The 22,902-nt window shown below is 40.5% G+C and overlaps 1 protein-coding gene and 1 pseudogene across 1 annotated transcript in view; both read left to right on the forward strand.

Moving 5' to 3' along the window:
• AP1G1 (adaptor related protein complex 1 subunit gamma 1) overlaps positions 1-22,902 on the forward strand; it is a gene marked incomplete in the record, with an annotated part of 574,973 nt that overhangs the window by 469,856 nt on the left and 82,215 nt on the right.
• LOC128646385 (uncharacterized) lies at positions 6,967-7,069 on the forward strand (annotated as a pseudogene).

Consider the following 22,902-nt stretch of genomic DNA (forward strand, 5'->3'; position numbering starts at 1 on the left):
ATTAACCCCTAACCTGCCCCCCACAACGTCGCCGCCAGCTACTTACAATAATTAACCCCTAATCTTCCGACCGCAAAGCGCCGCCACCTACATTATAGCTATGTACCCCTAATCTGCTGCCCCTAACACCGCCGACCCCTATATTATATTTATTAACCCCTAATCTGCCCCCCTCAACGTCGCCTCCACTGATTAACCCCTAATCTGCCGAGCGGACCGCACCACTACTATAATAAATGTATTATCCCCTAATCCGCCTCACTAACCCTATAATAAATAGTATTAACCCCTAATCTGCCCTCCCTAACATCGCCGACACCTAACTTCAATTATTAACCCCTAATCTGCCGACCGGAGCTCACCGCTACTATAATAAATGGATTAACCCCTAAAGCTAAGTCTAACCCTAACACTAACACCCCCCTAAGTTAAATATAATTTAAATCTAACAAAATTAATTAACTCTTATTAAATAAATTATTCCTATTTAAAGCTAAATACTTACCTGTAAAATAAATCCTAATATGGCTACAATATAAATTATAATTACATTGTAGCTATTTTAGGATTTATATTTATTTTACAGGCAACTTTGTAATTATTTTAACCAGGTACAATAGCTATTAAATAGTTAAGAACTATTTAATAGTTACCTAGTTAAAATAATAACAAAATTACCTGTAAAATAAATCCTAACCTAAGTTACAATTAAACCTAACACTACACTATCATTAAATTAATTAAATAAAATACCTACAATTACCTACAATAAAACCTAACACTACACTATCAATAAATAAATTAAATACAATATCTACAAATAAATACAATGAAATAAACTAACTAAAGTACAAAAAATAAAAAAGAACTAAGTTACAAAAAATAAAAAAATATTTACAAACATCAGAAAAATATTACAACAATTTTAAACTAATTACACCTACTCTAAGCCCCCTAATAAAATAACAAAGACCCCCAAAATAACAAAATGCCCTACCCTATTCTAAATTAATAAAGTTAAAAGCTCTTTTACCTTACCAGCCCTGAACAGGGCCCTTTGCGGGGCATGCCCCAAGAAATTCAGCTCTTTTGCCTGTAAAAAAAAACATACAATACCCCCCCCCCCAACATTACAACCCACCACCCACATACCCCTAATCTAACCCAAACCCCCCTTAAATAAACCTAACACTAAGCCCCTGAAGATCTTCCTACCTTGTCTTCACCTCACCAGGTATCACCGATCCGTCCTGGCTCCAAAATCTTCATCCAACCCAAGCGGTGGTTGGCGATCCATCATCCGGTGCTGAAGAGGTCCAGAAGAGGCTCCAAAGTCTTCCTCCTATCCGGCAAGAAGAGGACATCCGGACCGGCAAACATCTTCATCCAAGCGGCATCTTCTATCTTCTTCCATCCGGTGCGGAGCGGGTCCATCTTGAAGCAGCCGACGCAGATCCATCTTCTTCTTCCGGCGACTCCCGACGAATGACGGTTCCTTTAAGGGACGTCATCCAAGATGGCGTCCCTCGAATTCCGATTGGCTGATAGGATTCTATCAGCCAATCGGAATTAAGGCAGGAATATTCTGATTGGCTGATGGAATCAAGTTCAATCCGATTGGCTGATCCGATCAGCCAATCAGATTGAGCTCGCATTCTATTGGCTGTTCCGATCAGCCAATAGAATGCAAGCTCAATCTTATTGGCTGATTGGATCAGCCAATCGGATTGAACTTGATTCTGATTGGCTGATTCCATCAGCCAATCAGAATATTCCTACCTTAATTCCGATTGGCTGATAGGATTCTATCAGCCAATCGGAATTCGAGGGACGCCATCTTGGATGACGTCCCTTAAAGGAACCGTCATTCGTCGGGAGTCGCCGGAAGAAGAGGATGGATCCGCGTCGGCTGCTTCAAGATGGACCCGCTCCGCACCGGATGGAAGAAGATAGAAGATGCCGCTTGGATGAAGATGTTTGCCGGTCCGGATGTCCTCTTCTTGCCGGATAGGAGGAAGACTTTGGAGCCTCTTCTGGACCTCTTCAGCACCGGATTATGGATCGCCAACCCCTGCTTGGGTTGGATGAAGATTTTGGAGCCAGGACGGATCGGTGATACCTGGTGAGGTGAAGACAAGGTAGGAAGATCTTCAGGGGCTTAGTGTTAGGTTTATTTAAGGGGGGTTTGGGTTAGATTAGGGGTATGTGGGTGGTGGGTTGTAATGTTGGGGGGGGTATTGTATGGGTTTTTTTACAGGCAAAAGAGCTGAATTTCTTGGGGCATGCCCCGCAAAGGGCCCTGTTCAGGGCTGGTAAGGTAAAAGAGCTTTTAACTTTATTAATTTAGAATAGGGTAGGGCATTTTGTTATTTTGGGGGTCTTTGTTATTTTATTAGGGGGCTTAGAGTAGGTGTAATTAGTTTAAAATTGTTGTAATATTTTTCTGATGTTTGTAAATATTTTTTTATTTTTTGTAACTTAGTTCTTTTTTATTTTTTGTACTTTAGTTAGTTTATTTCATTGTATTTATTTGTAGATATTGTATTTAATTTATTTATTGATAGTGTAGTGTTAGGTTTTATTGTAGGTAATTGTAGGTATTTAATTAATTTAATGATAGTGTAGTGTTAGGTTTAATTGTAACTTAGGTTAGGATTTATTTTACAGGTAATTTTGTTATTATTTTAACTAGGTAACTATTAAATAGTTCTTAACTATTTAATAGCTATTGTACCTGGTTAAAATAATTGCAAAGTTGCCTGTAAAATAAATATTAATCCTAAAATAGCTACAATGTAATTATAATTTATATTGTAGCCATATTAGGATTTATTTTACAGGTAAGTATTTAGCTTTAAATAGGAATAATTTATTTAATAAGAGTTAATTAATTTAGTTAGATTTAAATTATATTTAATTTAGGGGGGTGTTAGTGTTAGGGTTAGACTTAGCTTTAGGGGTTAATCCATTTATTATAGTAGCGGTGAGCTCCGGTCGGCAGATTAGGGGTTAATAATTGAAGTTGGGTGTCGGCGATGTTAGGGAGGGCAGATTAGGGGTTAATACTATTTATTATAGGGTTAGTGAGGCGGATTAGGGGTTAATAACTTTATTATAGTAGCGGTGCGGTCCGCTCGGCAGATTAGGGGTTAATAAGTGTAGGCAGGTGGGGGCGACGTTGAGGGGGGCAGATTAGGGGTTAATAAATATAATATAGGGGTCGGCGGTGTTAGGGGCAGCAGATTAGGGGTACATAGGGATAATGTAAGTAGCAGCGGTTTACGGAGCGGCAGATTAGGGGTTAAAAATAATATGCAGGGTTCAGCGATAGCGGGGGCGGCAGAATAGGGGTTAATAAGTGTAAGGTTAGGGGTGTTTAGACTCGGGGTACATGTTAGGGTGTTAGGTGCAGACGTAGGAAGTGTTTCCCCATAGCAAACAATGGGGCTGCGTTAGGAGCTGAAAGCGGCTTTTTTTCAGCTCAAACTGCCCCATTGTTTCCTATGGGGGAATCGTGCACGAGCACGTTTTTGAGGCTGGCTGCGTCCGTAAGCAACTCTGGTATCGAGAGTTGCATTTGCGGTAAAAATGCTCTACGCTCTTTTTTTGGAGCCTAACGCAGCATTTTTTTGGACTCTCAATACCAGAGTTAATTTTATGGTGCGGCCAGAAAAAAGCCTGCGTAGCTAACGCACCCCCTTGGCCGCCAAACTCCAAATCTAGCTGTATGATACTAAGTGTTCTAAATTTTTAGTGAAATGCTTGCAAGGGCCCACAGTATACATTGGGACAGCACCTTCCACAGTCACAAGTGATATTATTAGCGTGTCATACTTATTGACAGACTTGCAACTCTCTGAACACCCAAACGTGCAGTGGTTTTTCTGAGTTTAAGACACGTAAACAGTTAATAAACACAACTTGGCCATTGACTATAATTATATTTAACTCTGATAAGTAACCACCATAAAGTGTATTTCACTAAATATCTTGTCTACACCGTGGGTCTTAATAGAGAGTAATATCAGCGGTACTGTCAAGCTCAGAACAGTGCAGTATTTTACAGAGTGAAAAGAGCGGTGCTAACACACTGATATTTTTCCTTCCCCCTTTTTTCAGCAAGTCTGTTAGTTAATCTGAATAATAGGACACAAAGGCAATATGGTACCACAATTAATAGCTGTATTATACAGCACGTTAAGATACTAATTGTTCCAAATACAACTCAATGTAACAGGCAGCTCGCCATATTATTATCCTTTACCCTAAGTTGCTCAATATAATATATATCAAGTTTATAACCTCAATATTCACACTTTGAGAGAATATTTATGAAATATTAAACTCTGATTATGTATACCCATAATACCTATTATAATTCAGAGCTACATATTAATGTTCAAATACAATAAATCTAAAGTGGAATAACTGATATGGTCAGCCACCATGTTATAAATTTACCCCAGTAATTATAAATTTCACTATAGAGCAAATAACTATTGCCAATGATGCGAGAATAATACCGAAGTATTTTTGGGTAAACAACAAGAAACTAAGTACACGTTTAGGTACAACACAACTAGTTTTTGCTTGAAGTCAACTAGTGTCCTATCAGTTATAACACACTACAATAAAATTTGAATCTGAAAAGAAGTGGAGAATGGTTGGAATAGAACCAAATAATACTCAACTTCAGATGTATCCACTACCCATAGCAGCTTAAGTGTGTTTTTAAATTTCAAATCCTATTTTATTAAATACTTTTAAAAGTTAAATTTTATCTTTTGTTTCACTAGTACACTTTTATAGGCTGTATCCAAGTTAAATACAATCTGTAATAAACATCCAATAAGCCTAGAGTGCTATTTTGTGTATTCTTTTGTAAGCAAGTCTCTTCTTGTAAAATTAATCTAATAAAATATTAGATACAATTTTAGCAGAGGAGGATAATCAGTATTGATACACTGGGATAGGAACTGTTTCCATTAAAATGCAAATGCCATTAACCGTTACTAACCTTTGTTACAGAGTAGCGTTCCCTCATTGAGACTTTCAAAGTGAAATTAAGTCTGATTTTAAAATAACCGTTCCTATCCTATTTAGAGGGGACACTAGGTAGTCAAATTACATTTTTTTGCCACTCAAAAACAAATGCTTAATTGTCACTAATGCTACTCATTTCGAATGTATTTCAAATGTATTCATGTCAAATGTATTCATGTCATGAATTAGGTGTGTTTTAAAGCATCATCCTTTGTATAGAGTCTGTTACATAAACGTATAACGTTGTTTTAGAGTTTGCTTTTATTGTGCTTATCTAAGCACATTTAGGTTAAAGACACCGGTGTCGATAGAAATAATTGCAATTTTTAATTATTTTTATTGATTTTTACTTATATTTATGTATTGATGTTTATATATTGAAAGAACAAATCCTTTTTAATATTAGCAAATAAAAATGTATTATAATAATCTGACTCCCACAGTCGCTATTGAGTTGAATCTGTGTTAGCCCATCCCTAGAAACCAAAGGATTTGATAGTGAGGCATTATATATCATTTATTATTTTATGTCTATTATTCTATTAATTTATAATTTTTCCACATATTACAGGAGGCGCCACCCACACCCTCCTCTTTTCTATAACCTGCGCTGGGCACCTTGTGACGAGGCATGGTCACGCTTCTCTGCTCCATTTCCGTATTCCTGACAGTGTGGCGACGAAGAGAATATCTGTTTCGCTAGCTGTCTGGGTCTAAGGAGGTGGTGAGTGCCCCAGCCATTGTGGGTGTAAGGTGCCATTTTTTTATTTTTTTGTCCATAATTTTTATATTCAAGTTATGGAGGATTCTGACTTTTTGGAGACGACTGTCTCTGATTCAGATTCTACTTCTTGTAGGAGTATGAAATGGCCCGGGTAATCCATGCCCATCAGTTATGTTCCGAATGCCGCTCTAGAGTACTCTCTTCTCCCGATACAGGGAACTTAGAGTCCGCCAAGCCATCCGCCCCTGGGGATCCCATATCCCGTGCGGCGCCTCCCCTTTAACCTTCTTTGGCTACACAAGCAGGTGTCCCTAATGCCGTTACCCCTTCTCCGGAAGGCGGCTTGTTTTCTCCAGAGGCCCTGGCGCATTTACATCTTCCAGAGGAGGTGTTGCTGAGATATTGTCCGTGTTATGCTAACCGGTTCTCGTCGGGCGTGGGATCACCTGGGTCAGATCAGCCATCTGGGGAAGCGGTTTCCTCTGAAGCTTCAGGGGCCCAACCCTTGGTGTCGGGGTCTTTAGTTGCCCCGGCGGAAGTAAGTCTTGCTTTTTATTATAGACTGGCGCGCCTTCATGTCCTACTACGGCATGTTTTGGCGGTGCTGGAGAATCCTAGTTCTAATTGGGTGAGGGATCCTCGGTCTTCTGTTCCAAATGGCAAGCTGGGTTAGACGTGTGGGGATGAAGTAATCTCCTTGTCGTGTCCAATTTGTCTTCTTTTTTGGGTATCTTTTTCCAGTTCTGAGCTTTGGAAGAATGGGGTCTCTGATTGGCTGGTCCTGTTGGTGTACCCATTCTTCTTGGGTGTTTGTCTGTGGGTGCTGCTCTCTTTTTCTTTGATCCGGTTAGGATGTATTTTATTTTGTACTTAAGAAGCTCATGTCTGTTATGATTTTTCCCTTGGAAAATATTTCTTCTCTGGAATATGATACTAGCGATTTTGTGGTCGCTTGGGCGCTTCCGTGGAAGTCACATGTTAAGGTGTTCATACATTGTTACGTCTTTATATCCTTTTTGCCGATTCCTGTTGGGGTCTCAAATTTTCTGTGGCCTGGGTCAGTTTGGAGTGCCCCATGTAGCAAGCTGGTCCTGATAGGGCGCTATCTCTGTTCCGTACAGTCTATATCATCCATGTGGTGCCGGTGTAACTGGCTGACCTGGCTGGGTGGTGAGTTGCTCACTCGGATGAGGAGTTTATTATTCTGGGGTCTCTTCAGTTCGAATAATGCTTTGCTTTTTACTAAGAGTTTTCGTGAAGTGAACCTTCCAATAATTTTTTGATACTCTGCCCATGCAGGGATAATATAACAAAAAAAAAAGAACATGGAGAAGCCTTCGTTCACTGACGTCAGGCTGGTTCTCGTTCGGCCTTTGGGGCATCAGGGTCAGTCCTAACTGTCCTGTTTGCTCGTGGGCAGGCAGATCCTACTAGGGATCTCTCGGGGCGTTTGTCCTCATTTTCTATTTTGAGGTCCCACTTTTGGAATTTGTTTTTCCTTGATGGACGGTACCTCTTCCTTTGGGTTGAGGTGAGGGGCCTTTTGTCCTTTTCCTTGGGTTGGCTTTGGGTCATCTGTTGCTGGAAGTTAAAGCCTTTTGGCTACTCTACTCCCGGGATCTCGTCTGCTCCCATCTTTGGGAGATTTTCAGATGGTTGTCTCCCACCTTTACTGTGTCGCCCCTGCTTAGGCATTTTGGGTGTCTCCCGCGAGTTGTTAGGATTCATGTTCCTTCTTCCATCCTCGAGCCGTTGGGGTGTTAGATGTGCTCCTCGTTGGCTTAATGGTAAACCTTGCTGCCTTCAAAGATGAGGGTCAAGAGTTCAAATCCAGCTATGTTTAGGTGTTCCTTACAGCGAGTGCCCTTTCACTGATGGGTGACATATATCCTCGCCTAAATCATGATTTGGAGACTTTTGTTAGCTTCTCAATCCAATTTCAAGGGAGATGTGGCGTAGTGGTTCCACCGCTCCTGAAACAGGAGGTTGTGGGTTGTACCCAGTTAAAGCTTCTGTTATCTGTTTTATGATTCTGGTTATAGCTAGCAGTCCTAAGCAGAGTTTTCTGTTTTTTTTCTGTACGTTCTTAGTCTTTGGACGTTTTCCTTAGGGCCTTCCAGAGTGGCTGTGTGGCTTCACTATTACCTATCACCCTTCTGTGGGGAGTATCCCGCTGTGGGTGTCCTAAGCTCTCTGGGAATGGGACATTTTTGTGTGAGTTCTATGTCCAAGTTGTCTTGGATATGACAGTTATTGCTTCGCCTATGGTGCAAGTCTACTTCGGATGGGTTAACCTAGCGGTTCCTCAGGGGTTTTTAAATAGTTAATCCTCAAGTTTTCAGGTGCCGGGGTCTGTTTGTCCTGTCCTTGACTGGATTTTTGGGGGTCTGTATCCAGATCCCTTAGGTCTGATTCTGGATGGCCCAGTTTCCCGGTTCCGTGACATCTTCTGTTCCTATGGGAGTAATCTCTACCTTGTAGGGATATCTAGACTTCTGCTGGGCCGGCCTTAGTGACCTGATGGTTTTTCGTTCGGTATTTGACCTTTTGAGCAGCGTTGCGCTTCAACCCCGCTGTTCTAGTCTGATGGTAACTTAGCCGTCTAGTGAGCAAAAGGTTTACAATTTGAAACTAGCTGCAGCTATTTGTACCTGGATGGTGTGCTAGCATATTAAGTTCTGGTTTATCTTTCCCTCCTTTTGGGGGTGAATTTGACATCCCACTGTATCCACCTGGTGCTTGGAGGTACCTTTTATGCCTCTGTCAGTGGGGTTGCCCCCACCCTGCCTTGTGTGCAGGATGTCAGTGTGAAGGGATGGAATTCTTGTGCCATGGCTGCAATCTGGTAGAGGGTCCCCTTTGTGGATGTACCTTTCGTCCTCAGGAAGGGGGTTATGGTACCCGAGCTGTGTCTGGGTTATGGTACCCGAGCTCTTTGGGGGGACTGGTTCCCTCCCTTTTTCCTTCCTGCAGATCTTTATGATAGGGGTACTTTTAATCCCTAAGTCTTTCGGACATTATCAGTCACTTTGGTGCTGGGTCCGTTACCGGAGCGAGAGTCAGGGATCTGTCTGATCTGTTGATCTTAGCCTTGTATCATACTTATTGTGAACCTTCTTTTGAGTGAGAGGCTTCGCGGTGGATCTCTCCTCGGCAGGTAGTTTTTTCTACTGGGTTCTGGGTTCGGTTCCTCCTTTCCTCTCCCTTTTTGGGAAGGTCCTGTCCTGTACTGTTTCGGAGTTGTTCTTCTGCATAAGGTTCTGTGCTTTTTCATAGTTAGGGTGGCGACCTTATTTAGATATCTGATGCTGTTTTTTTCAGCGACTCCCGGGGACGGTTTGTCTTCGGTTGCTCTTTCTGGGTGCGAGTGAGCGCTCTTTGTAGGGGAGGGATTTTTCCTTCTCCTTTTAACTTCTCCGGAGATTTCTTAGTCCTTTGTTTTAGGTAGTGGGGGCCTTACAAGTCCTCACTTTGCTTTGCTGGGTCGGCAGGGTCTTTTCATAGGTGAAGCAACAAATGTTCCCAAAGGAACAAAAAACCTTTTGAGTACGGCAAATAAAAAAACGCGTAAGCTGATCTATTCACTAAAGGGCATGTCTTTTGTCTTTTTGTATCCCATCTGTTTTATGGAATAAAGCTGAAGATTATTTTCATTGCGGCTCCAGAACTCTTGTTCTTATTGATTCTTTTCATAGGTGCCCTGTTTCATCCTGGTTCACTCTTTTGGAGTTCCCTTTCTGGTCCTAGTCCCTTTGGGTTCTGAGGGTCCTTTCGGTCTCATTTAGCTGAGTCTCCTTATTCCCCGCTGTGGGAATGTGGATGTTTTCCCTTTCTTTTGATCGGGTGTGAGTTTTATTTTGGCGGGCTGCGTGCCTGCGGGACTTCGTCTCCTCAGAGGCTTTTGGTTCGGTCGAGTCAAATAACCTGAGGTGTCTCTAGCTAGGGTCTTGCTGGTTTTAACTGTTGGGCAGTTATCTAGGCCTCTACCTTTTTGTCCTTTGGCTTCTTGTGAAGCAGTTTCTGTGGTGCCCTCAGAAGGAGACGCCTTTTGTACCCGCCCGTTTTGTCCTCTATAGCTTGGGTATTGTTTTCACAAAATTAATAAATGCAGATGTGGACTCTTCCCATTTAAGAAGAAAAACTTAAATTATGCTTACCTGATAATTTTCTTTTCTTCTGACGGGAAGAGTCCACAGCTCCCCGCCCACGTTGTTCATATGGGGCGGCCGTATTTTTTGTTTCTTCTGCACCTTTTTTAACCTGATATTTCTCCTACTGTTCCTTGTTCCCTCAGCAGAATGACTGGGGGATGAGGGAAGTGGGGGAGGTATTTAAACCTTTGGCTGGGGTGACTTTGCCTCCTCCTGGTGGCCAGGTTCTGAATTCGCAAAAGTAATGAATGCAGCTGTGGACTCTTCCCGTCAGAAGAAAAGGAAATTATTAGGTAAGCATAATTTAAGTTTCTTTTACAAGATATGACGAGTCCACGGATTTCATCCTTACTTGTGGGATTAAACCTCCTGCCAGCAGGAAGTGGCAAAGAGCACCACAGCAGAGCTGTACATATAGCTCCTCCCTTCCCCTCCTCCCCCAGTCATTCTCTTTGCCTGTGTTAATGTAGGAAGAGGTAAAGTGAGGTGTTAGTTTAGATTGTTCAATCAAGAAGTTTTTTATTTTAAAATGGTGCCAGTGAGTACTATTTTTCTCAGGGAGAAATCGTCAGTGTATACCTTCCCAAGAGGAGTGGAGACATTTTATTTTTCTGCCCGGATGTTGATGATCTTAGCAAACGTTATCTAAGATCCATTCTGGTTCCCACAGAGCAGCTGAAGGTGGTGTAAAGTAAAATCTTCAGTGTGGAGAACGATGTCATGCTACAAGCAGCATTGAGGTATGTTCAGTCTTTTGTTTTCTGGGGAGACTTGATACATCAGAACAGACTGACAATATCCCTAGCTGGGGAGGGGTAAGCAGTATGCACTATAGGAAATGGTGTACCTGGATTCCCTGTTATTTTCATTATATTACTAGTGTGGTATATCACTTTAAAAATGATTATGTGGGCTGACGCTGGGAGATGTGGCTGGATTTTATTGCTCTTTTGACAGGCCTTACAATGTTATTGCGAAGAATGTGTATGTTGTGAGCACATGGCTGATCTATGGAGGACCGACATGTTTGGGTTTTCTCTACCCATGCGGGTCTCGGTAGGATAGGAGTTACGCTCACGGTGGGCAGGGCCTATTTTTGCGCGCTCAGACGTGCAGTGTGTGTTCCGGATCGGTAGCAAGATCCTGAGGCTCCGGTGGGGCCTATCTCTGGTGATCGTAGTGGACAGAGAGACTCAGAACGTTATTTCAGTGTGCCTTGGGGGCAGGTAGGCGCCACAGCAGAGCTGTGGCGAGGTGCAGGGGCCTAGTTTTGTAATACATTGATATATTTGATAAACCTGACATAATTTGATATATTATATATCCTAACAAGTGGTGCAATATATTTAAGCTAATTGGGACACATAGGGACAATTTTTATTGCTGAAATCGTCTTTTTGTCTAACAGAAAAATTGTTGTGCTTTTATTATTTAAAGGCGCACTACACGTTTTTGTTTTAAATACTTTAATATATGTTTTGACTTCAAAAGTACAATATATCAAGTAAAGAACGACTATTATTGCTATTGCTAGTCTGTTTAACATGTCTGACATTGAGGAATCTACTTGTTCTATGTGTTTTAGATGCCTCTGTGGAACCCCCTCATGTACTGAAAGGGCCTTACAATGTAAAGAGCAGATTTTATTTAAGGAAAGTGTGTCTAAGGATGATTCTCAGTCTGAGAGAATCAGGGTATACCGCCAAATTCTCCTCAAACGTCACAACCTTTAACGCCCACCCAAGTGACGCCGGGTTCTTCAACGCGTCTAATTCATTCACCCTGCAGGATATGGCTGCAGTTATGTCAACTACCCTTACAGAGGTTTTATCTTAGTTGCCAGTGTTACAGGGCAAACGCAGTAGGACAGAAGTCAAGGTGAATACTGAGTCCTCTAATGCTTTGTTGGCTATTTCCGATGTACCCTCACAGGGATCTGATTTGGGGGTCAGGGCACTTCTGTCTGAGGGGGAACTTTCCGATTCGGGAAGTGTGTTGCCTCAGACAGATTCGGACGTTGTGTCTTTTAGATTTAAGCTTGAACACCTCCACCTGTTACTTATTCATCAGGGTTTCCTATTACAACCGACAGCCTGCATTGTACCAGTTACCACTGCGGCGGCTTTCTGGTTTGATGCCTTAGAAGAGTCTCTTAAAGGGACAGTCAAGTCCAAAAAAATCTTTCATGATTTAAATAGGGCATGCCATTTTAAAAAACTTCCCAATTTACTTTTATCACCAATTTTGGTTTGTTCTCTTGGTATTCTTAGTTGAAAGCTAAAACTAGGAGGTTCATATGCTAATTTCTTAGACCTTGAAGACTGCCTCTAATCTGAATACATTTTGACCACTAGAGGGCATTAGTTCACATGTTTCATATAGATAACATTGAGCTCATGCACGTAAAGTGACCTAGGACTGAGCACTGATTGGCTAAACTGCATGTCTGTCAAAAGAACTAAAATAAGGGGCAGTCAGCAGAAGCTTAGATACAAGATAATTACAGAGGTAAAAAGTATATTAATATAACCGTGTTGGTTGTGCAAAACTGGGGAATGGGTAATAAAGGGATTATCTTTCTTTTTAAACAACAAAAATTCTGGTGTTGACTGTCCCTTTAAGACTGAGACTCCTTTAGAGGATATTTTAGATAGAATTAAGGCTCTCAAACTGACTAATTCCTTTATCACAGATGCCGCCTTTCAAATTGCTAAGTTGGCGGCTAAGAATGCCGGATTTGCCATTTTAGCGCGTATAGCGTTATGGTTAAAATCTTGGTCTGCTGACGTGTCATCTAAGTCAAAGCTTTTGGCTATTCCTTTCAAGGGTAAAACCCTATTCGGGCCTGACTTGAAGGAAATCATTTCTTACATTACTGGAGGTAAGGGTCATCTCCTACCTCAGGATAAGACTACTAAATTGAGGGGTAAACAAAATAATTTCCGTTCCTTTCGGAACTTTAAAGGTGTCCCCTCTTCTTCCTCTGCTCTTCCTCGCTGCTACTACCAAGACAGCATGAAGGGGCGGCCCCCGATCCGGGACCGGATCTAGTAGGGGGCAGACTTTCTCTCTTTGCCCAGGCTTGGGTAAGAGATGTTCAGGACCCCTGGGCACTGGAAATCGTGACCCACGGGTATCAACTGGAATTCAAAAAATTTCTCCCAAGGGGGAGATTTCTTCTTTCACGATTGTCTTTAGACCAGATAAAGAGGTGTTCTTACGTTGTGTAAAAGACCTCTCTACTATGGGAGTAATTCGTCCCGTTCCAAGACTGGAGCAGGGGCAAGGGTTTTACTCAAATCTTTTCGTGGTTCCCAAAAAAGAGGGAACGTTCAGACCCATTTTAGATCTCAAAAGTCAAAACAAGTTTCTCAGAGTCCCATCTTTCAAGATGGAGACTATTCGAACAATTTTACCAATGATCCAGGAGGGTCAATATATGACTACCGTAGACTTGAAGGATGCATACCTTCATATTCCTATCCACAAGGATCATTATCAGTACCTAAGGTTTGCCTTCCTGGACAAACATTTTCAGTTCGTGGCTCTTCCCTTCGGGGTTGGCCACAGCACCCAGGATTTTCACAAAGGTTCTAGGGTCCCTTCTGCCGGTTCTCAGGCCACGCGGCATTGCAGTGGCGCCTTATCTGGACGATATTCTGATCCAGGCGTCAACTTATCATCTGACAAAGTCTCATACAGACATGGTGTTGTCCTTTCTGAGAACTCACGGATGGAAGGTGAATCTACAAAAGAGTTCATTAATTCCACAGACAAAGGTTCCCTTCTTGGGAACTCTGATTCCATATCTATGAAAATTTTCCTGACGGAGGTCAGAAAGTTAAAGATTCTGAATACATGCCGAGCTCTTCAGTCCAATCCTCAGCCATCAGTGGCTCAGTGCATGGAGGTAATTGGATTGATGGTGGCGGCAATGGACATCATTCCGTTTGCTCGTTTTCATCTCAGACCACTACAACTGAGCATGCTCAGGCAGTGAAATGGAGATTATGCAAATTTGTCTCCTCAGATAGATCTGGATCAGGAGACAAGAGACTCTCTTCTTTGGTGGTTGTCGCCAGATCATCTGTCCCAAGGGACATTCTTCCGCACACCCTCATGGGTGATGGTGACAACTGACGCCAGCCTAATGGGCTGGGGTGTAGTCTGGAATTCCCTGAAGGTTCAGGGTGTGTGGACTACGCCGGAATCTCTTCTTCCAATCAATATTCTGGAATTGAGAGCAATATTCAATGCGCTTCAGGCTTGGCCTCAGTTGGCTTCTGCCAAATACATCCGCTTTCAGTCGGACAACATCATGACTGTGGCTTACATAAATCATCAGGGAGGAACAAGGAGTTCCTTAGCGATGACAGAAGTATCAAAGATTATTCGGTGGGCGGAAGCTCACTCTTGTTATCTGTCAGCAATCTACATCCCAGGAGGGGACAACTGGGAAGCAGACTTTTTAAGCAGACAGACGTTTCATCCGGGGGAGTGGGAACTCCATCAGGAGGTCTTTACCACTCTGATCCTCAGATGGGGCAGACCGGAATTGGATCTGATGGCGCCTCGTCAGAATGCCAAACTCCCAAGATACGGATCCAGGTCGAGGGATCCTCAGGCCGAACTGATAGATGCCTTGGCAGTGCCTTGGTCGTTCAACCTAGCTTATGTGTCCACCGTTTGCTCTCCTTCCCCGGGTGATTGCTCACATCAAACAGGAGAGGGCTTCAGTAATTCTAATCGTGCCTGCGTGGCCTCGCAGGACTTGGTATGCCGATCTAGTGGACATGTTCTCTGCCGCCGTGGAAGCTTCCATTGAGGCAGGACCTTCTCATTCAGGGACCTTTCCTTCATCCGGATCTCGTTTCTCTGCAGCTGACTGCTTGGAGATTGAACGCTTGATTTTTTAGCGGGGGTTCTCTGATTCGTTCATTGATACTTTGATTCAGGCAGGATTCTGTCTTTCCTCCAAGAAGGATTGGAGAAAGGGTTATCAGCAAGTTCCTTAAAGGGACAAATCTCTGCTTTTGTCAATTTTACTACACAAACGTTTGGCAGATGTTCCAGACGTTCAGTCTTTTTGTCAGGCTCTGACCAGAATCAAGCCTGTGTTTAGACCAATTGCTCCACCCTGGAGTTTGAATTTAGTTCTTAATGTTCTTCAAGGGGTTCCGTTTGAACCCATGCATACCATAGATATTGTTATCTTGGAAAGTTTTATTTCTTTCATGTAATTAGCAAGAGTCCATGAGCTAGTGACGTATGCGATATACATTCCTACCAGGAGGGGCAAAGTTTCCCAAACCTTAAAATGCCTATAAATACACCCCTCACCACACCCACAATTCAGTTTTACAAACTTTGCCTCCCGTGGAGGTGGTGAAGTAAGTTTGTGCTAGATTCTACGTTGATATGCGCTTCACAGCAGGCTGGAGCCCGGTTTTCCTCTCAGAGTGCAGTGAATGTCAGAGGGATGTGAAGAGAGTATTGCCTATTTGAATTCAATGGTCTCCTTCTACGGGATCTATTTCATAGGTTCTCTGTTATCGGTCGTAGAGATTCATCTCTTACCTCCCTTTTCAGATCGACGATATACTCTTATATACCATTACCTCTACTGATTCTCGTTTCAGTACTGGTTTGGCTATCTGCTATATGTAGATGAGTGTCCTGGGGTAAGTAAGTCTTATTTTTTGTGACACTCTAAGCTATGGTTGGGCACTTTATACGTAAAGTTCTAAATATATGTCTTTAAACTTATATTTGCCATGATTCAGGATAATCGGTATTCCTTCTTTCAGACTGTCAGTTTCATTATTTGGGAAAATGCATATGAATAAAATATTTTTTCTTACCTTAAAGAAATTTTCTAATTGACTTTTTTCCTTGCGGGCTGTTAGGCTCGCGAGGGCAGAAAATGCTTCAATTTATTGCGTCATTCTTGGCGCGAACTTTTTTAGCACAAAATGTTGTCGTTTACACGTGGTTGCGTCATTTTTGACGCATGTGTGTTAGACGTTTTTTTGAGCCAAAAAGTGTGGGCGTCATACTTGGCGCCAAATGATGTGGGCGTCATACTTGGCGCCAAAAAATGTGGGCGTCATTCTTGGCGCCAAAAATGTGGGCGCCATACTTGGCGCCACTTTTTTTCACATTATTTAAGTCTCACTTTTTTGTTGCTTCTGGTTGCTAGAGGCTTGTTTGTTTTGCATTTTTCCCCATTCCTGAAACTGTCATTTAAGGAATTTGATAATTTTGCTTTATATGTTGTTTTTTTCTATTACATATTGCAAGATTTTCCATAAATTATTCCTGGATCAGAACATACTGAGGGATTCCTGTTGACTAAGAAGTCCTACCAAAGCTAAGTTCATTTATTTTAAATGTTATGAATCTTTATCTTTAGCTATGGTTTGTAATAAGTTATCATGATAAACTTTTACATGCAGAATCCATTAGTATTTATGCTTTATGTATTGCTTTTCTTTTTACATCTTATGTACAAGATATACTTAGAAAATTTATAAGAATATTTTTCTGATTCTAGGTTAAGGCTTTGTCTGACTTTGCGCCTTCTATTAAAAAATTTTTAGGTCTTTTTCAAACTTCTTTCTTATGAAGTTTCAAATGACCAACAACATACTGAATTATCCTTCTCTGATGATGTTTTTTCTCTTTCAGAACTTTTCTTCATCAGATATTGACACTAACAAATCTACTTTTTTATTTTTTTATTAGAGTACATTTGTTTTTTGTTGAAAAGGTGTTGATTATTTTGGTTATTGAGGTAACTAGTTCTTTTTCAAAACTAGCTAACATTTTATTTCTGCTTATTTTATCTTCTGTGTTTTCAGAGGTTTTTTTCCATTCCTTCATACTAGGGAATGGAATAGGCTGACAATTTTCTTCAAAGGTTTTAAATTATATTCTTTACCGGCAGTTAAATTCAATTTTGAGGGTTCTCCAATTTAATGGGGCTATCTCTACTCCTGCTAAATTATGCTATTGTTTCTATAGCAATATAGTATTTATTTTCTTTTTAAATGGTTGTATCCTATTTAAGGAAATTTTTTTATTTTCAGGTACTTTTCTTGGACCTGTAATTTATTTGGATGATGTTGCTTTTGCTCCATTTTTTTTCTGTTTACTTTTAAGATCAAGTATCAGATTATGTATTATTTAGCATTGTTAAGGGACAAGGTCTGCTGCTCATTTGAGGTTCAGACTGGGTGCTGTTGCATTTGTCTTGTTGTCTTGCATTTTTGTTTATGCAAGTCCGGTATGTTCTGGTCCCTTAACTGGATTAACATGCTAATAATTTTATTTGTTTCTTCATTTTTTATTGAATTTTTTCACAAATGAGGTTTAATCTATGTCTTTAGCTGTTTTTAGCTAAAAGAAATTTTTGTGATTTCTAAAAAATCCTTATTTCTTTTTTACCAAGATAATCAATTATTTGATTCATATTGGATTCAATTCTTAACTGTTACTCTGGGCTTCAAGATTAAGTTCTTAGACTAAAACTTTAAGCTTATTTTAGTTTGGTTGTTCTTACTAAAGAACAAAATTCTAAATTCTTACCCAAGTAACATGTTTTCATTTAGAAGTTTTTTTGGTTCTATTCGGTCCAAAATTCTTAGATTTTGGGTACAAATAAAATTTGAAGTAAAACTGTCTGTGAGAAGTCTTTTTCTCTCTATTATATTCCAGCTATTCCAGTAAGGCTAACACTTTCCTTAAGGTGTTTTCAGTCCCATATATTTTGGGTAATGTTGAAGTGCGGTTGATCACCTGTTAGGATCAAGCGCTGCTCAGATCTGGAATCTTCTGTGGTATTTATTCCAGTTCCATTTTTAGGATCTGGGTTTTGGGGTTTTATTCAACTATTCATTGTTCCAAAGATAGAAAATCTTTTTATTATATAAATGTACCATCTTTTAGATTGGTATTTATATGGTCTATTCTGACTTTTTTTGGTCAGTGATAGCATTATTTGTTTTCATTAGATACAATAGATGCATATCTTCATTTCTGTTTTCATTCAGATTATTTTTATTTTTCTGAGACTACGAAATCTCATATGATTCAATTTTGTTTTTTCAAGACATGGTTAGAGGATCTTTTTATCAAAAGCTCTTGATTCCTCACACAAGGGTCACCTTTTTTAGGTTTCCAGATAGATTGTGTCACTGTCTTTGTCTCTAACAGATAAGTGATTTTTTTCTTATTGGGTTCCGTCTGTCGGTACCTTCAGTCTCTATTATTTCCTTCAGTTGCTATATATGCATGGAAATTTAGGTCTTATGGCTGCAGCATTGGATTCATTTTCCTTTGCTCATTTTCATAGAAAACCTTTCCAGTTTTTTATGCTGCATATTGGTGCAGGGATTCTAGGATTTCACTTTTTAAATCTTCGAATTCTATGTTTATCTATCTTTGATTCGGTGGTTAAGATCACCATCATTTAGTTCTACAGGTCTCTTCGATTCTTTCAACCTGGACCATGATCTCTATAGATGCAAGTCTTTTAGGTTGGGAGGCTGTCTGAGGTTCTCTGTCAGCACAAGGGGTTTGGAAATCTCAGGAGGCGAGATTACCATTTTGATATTTTGGAACTCCGTGCATTCCCAGAGTTCTTCAGTTGGTTTCTTTTGAAGAAGAGACGTTTATTGTTTTTTTCAGACATTATCACATCTGTGGTGTATGTCAATCATCAGGGTGTGACTATCAGTCTTTAGACTGTGACAAAGTATCTCGGATATTTGCTTGGGCTAAATCCAGCTCCTATCTAAATTCTGGGGTCCTTTTCCCAGGTATAGACGTTTGGGAAGCGGATTATCTCTGTTAATCAAGCTTTACATCTGGGAGAATGGTCTTTACCCAGATATGTTTTTCAATTTTTCAGTGGTGAGGGCTTCCAGAAATAGATCTGTTGGCCTCTCGTCTTAACAAGGAATTTCCCAGGGGCCTATTTCAGGTCTGGGGATCCTCAGGCGGAAGTAGCGTATGCTTTGACACTTCCTTGGAATTATCATTCTGTCTATATCTTCCGCCTCTAGTTCTTCAAAATTCTAATGGAGCGTTCGTTTGTACTGCTGGTGGTTCCAGCATGGCCTCACAGGTTTTGGTATGCGGATCTCATTCGGATGGCCAGTTGCCAACCTTGGACATTTCCGTTAAGACCAGTCCTTTTATCTCAAGGCCCATTTTTCCATCAGGATCTCAAATCATTTAATTTGAAGATATGGAGTTTGATCGTTTGATTCTTAGTCATAGAGGTTTCTCTGACTCAGTGATTAATACTATGTTACAGGTTTGTAAATCTGTCTCTAGAAAGATTTATTATCGAGTTTGGAAGACTTTCATTTCTTGGTGTTCTTCTCATAAATTCTTTTGGCATTCTTTTAGAATTCCTAGAATTTTACAATTTTTCAGGTTGGTTTTGTCTGCAAGTTATTTGAAAGGACAAATCTCTACTCTTTCTGTTCTTTTTCACAGAAAGATTGCTATTCATTCTGATATTCATTGTTTTGTGCAGGCTTTGGTTTGTATCAAGCCTGTCATTAAGTCAATATCTCCTCCTTGGAGTCTCAATTTGGTACTGAGGGCTTTACAGGCTCCTCCGTTTGAACCTTTGCGTTCTCTGGACATTAAATTACTTTCTTGGAAAGTATTGTTCCTTTTGGTTATCTCTTCTGCTCGAAGAGTTTCTGAGTTTTCTGCTCTTTCTTGTGGATCTCCTTTTCTGATTTTTCATCAGGGTAAGGCAGTATTCCTTCCTGTTATTCATTATTTTGTTCAGGCTTTGGTTCTTATCAAACCTGTCATTAAGCCAATTTCTCCTCCTTGGAGTTTTAATTTGGTTCTAAAAGGCTTTACAGGCTCTTCTATTTGAGCATATGTTTTCTCTAGACATTATTTACTTTCATGGAAAGTATTGTTCTTTTTAGACATCTCTTCAGCTAGAACAATTTTTAATTATCTGTTCTTTCTTGTGAGTCTCCTTTTTCTGATTTTTTCATCAGGATAAGGTGGTTTTTGCTATCCTCATTTCAATTTTTTCCTAAAGTTTGTGATTTCTATCAACATTAGGGAGGAATTATTGTCTTTTACTAAGACTTCTTTGGTAAGATTCTTACATTCTTTGGATATGGTAAGAGTTTTGAAATCTTATGTTGAAGCTATTCAGATTTCAGATAGTCTTCTAGTCTATTTATCTTTTCTGGTGTTAGGAAGGTCAAATGCTTCTGCCATTTATTTGGCATCTTGCTTAAACTTTTGATTCATCATGCTTATTTGGAGTCGGGTGGATTCCCGCCTCGGAGAATTATGGCTCATTCTACTAGGTAAGTTTCTACTTCCTGAGCTTTTTAAGAATGAAGCTTCTGTTGATCAGATTTGCAAAGCATTGACTTGGTCTTCTTTGCATACTTTTACTATGTTCTACCATTTTGATGTTTTCTCTTCTTTAGAAGCAGTTTTGGTAGAATGGTACTTCAGGCAGCTGTTTCAATTTGATTCTTCTGCTTATATTTTCAGTTTTTTTCATTATAAAAACTGAAACTTTTTTGATTTGGGTAGTGAATTAATTTTTCAGCGGAATTGGCTGTCTTTATTTTATCCCTCCCTCTCTAGTGACTCTTGCGTGGAAGTTCCACATCTTGAGTATTTATTATCCCATACGTCACTAGCTCATGGACTCTTGCTAATTACATGAAAGAAAACATAATTTATGTAAGAACTTACCTGATAAATTCATTTCTTTCATATTAGCAAGAGTCCATGAGGCCCACCCTTTTTTTTTGTGGTGGTTATGATTTTTTGTATAAAGCACAATTATTCCAATTCCTTATTTTTTTGATGCTTTCGCTCCTTTTTTATCACCCCACTTCTTGGCTATTCGTTAAACTGAATTGTGGGTGTGGTGAGGGGTGTATTTATAGGCATTTTAAGGTTTGGGAAACTTTGCCCCTCCTGGTAGGAATGTATATCCCATACGTCACTAGCTCATGGACTCTTGCTAATATGAAAGAAATGAATTTATCAGGTAAGTTCTTACATAAATTATGTTTTTTGGTTGCTATTTCTTCTGCTTGAAGAGTTTCTGAGCTTTCAGCGTTACAATGTGACTCGCCTTATCTTATCTTCCATTCTGATAAGGTGGTTTTACGTACCAAACCTGGGTTCCTTCCTAAGGTTGTTTCAAATAAGAATATTAATTAGGAAATTGTTGTTCCTTCATTATGTCCTAATCCTTCTAAGAAGGAGCGTCTGTTGCATAACTTGGACGTGGTCCGTGCCCTGAAGTTTTACTTGCAGACGACTAAGGAATTCCGTCAATCATCTTCATTATTCATTGTGTTTTCTGGAAAGCGTAGGGGCCAGAAAGCTACGGCTACCTCTCTTTCTATTTTGGCTGAAGAGTATCATCCGCCTGGCATATGAGACTGCTGGACAGCAGCCTCCTGAAAAAATTACAGCTCATTCTACTAGGGCTGTGGCTTCCTCATGGGCATTTAAAAACAATGCTTCTGTTGAACAGATTTGCAAGGCTGCAACTTGGTCGTCTCTTCACACTTTTTCCAAATTTTCTAAATTTTATACTTTTGCTTCTTCTGAAGCTGTTTTTGGGAGAAAGGTTCTTCAAGCAGTGGTGTCTTCCGTTTAGGTTCCTGTCTTGTCCCTCCCTTTCATCCGTGTCCTGTAGCTTTGGTATTGTATCCCACAAGTAAGGATGAAATCCGTGGACTCGTCATATCTTGTAAAAGAAAAGGAAATTTATGCTTACCTGATAAATGTATTTCTTTTACGATATGACGAGTCCACGGCCCCCCCTGTTATTTCTAAGACAGGTATGTACTTATTTTATTAAACTTCAGTCACCTCTGCACCTTTGGCTTTTCTTTTCTCTTCCTAACTTCGGTCGAATGACTGGGGGAGGAGCTATATATACAGCTCTGCTGTGGTGCTCTTTGCCACTTCCTGCTGGCTGGAGGTTTAATCCCACAAGTAAGGATGAAATCCGTGGACTCGTCATATCGTAAAAGAAATAAATTTATCAGGTAAGCATAAATTTCCTTTTTCTACTATAGCTCAGAACTTCGATACCTATGGAGGGTAGCTGCTCCTTTACGGATCCATAAATAAGAAGATGGAGGTTTAATTGTTCATTTAGCGCAATGTCTTGTCTTGTTAGACCTGCTGTGCTAGCCCGCCAGGCATTGTGGCTTAAATCTTGGTCAGCTGAGAAGCCTACCTATGGCTTAGTGGTACAGCCTAGGATTTCTAGTTCTGCAGTTGTAGGTTCAATATTTTGTTTCCTCCAAATCCACGCTTCTGGCATTTCCTTTCAAGGATGAGACCTTGTTTGGTCTGGCAGAATTATCCTCCGACTTTACAGGTAGAAAAAAGGTTATTCTACTACATGTCAAGAGAGTAAGACTAAAGGAAAGTTTTCCTTTTCCTCTTTCTGCAGGGCCAGTCATGTCTTTTGGATTCCAACTAAACTTAGTCCAATCTAAGATTTCCTCCCAGGGGCAGATTTCTCCTTCTAGAGTATCTGCAATCCAGGTATGATGAGAGACATTCCTTGAACTGGGTTCAGGACCTTCCTCTCTGGGAGTGATAGTTCCAGTCCCAGTCTGGGAACGGGATCTAGGTATTTACCTCAAGTTTCTCAGGTTCTGAACTTCTGACCATTCTCCTTTGGTTCAAGAGGACCTTTTCATAATGAACATAGACCTGAAGAATGTGTATTTATTGTCCCCATGATTCAGAATCTTCTCAAGTTTCTGAGTTTTGTCATCCTAAAAAGACTTTTAGGCCTTGGGCTATTGCAAGGGTGCTTTTCTGGACAATAAATGGTTCAGGTGTCATCCTTCCTTCAAGCAAACTCTCTTTCAAGAGATCTTGTCCAATCTACTTTCCAATGAATGGGAAATGAATCTGGAAAAGAGTTCCCTTGTTCCATCTACAAGG

Source organism: Bombina bombina, chromosome 1, assembly GCF_027579735.1.
Source record: "Bombina bombina isolate aBomBom1 chromosome 1, aBomBom1.pri, whole genome shotgun sequence".
Classification (NCBI taxonomy): Eukaryota; Metazoa; Chordata; class Amphibia; order Anura; family Bombinatoridae; genus Bombina; species Bombina bombina.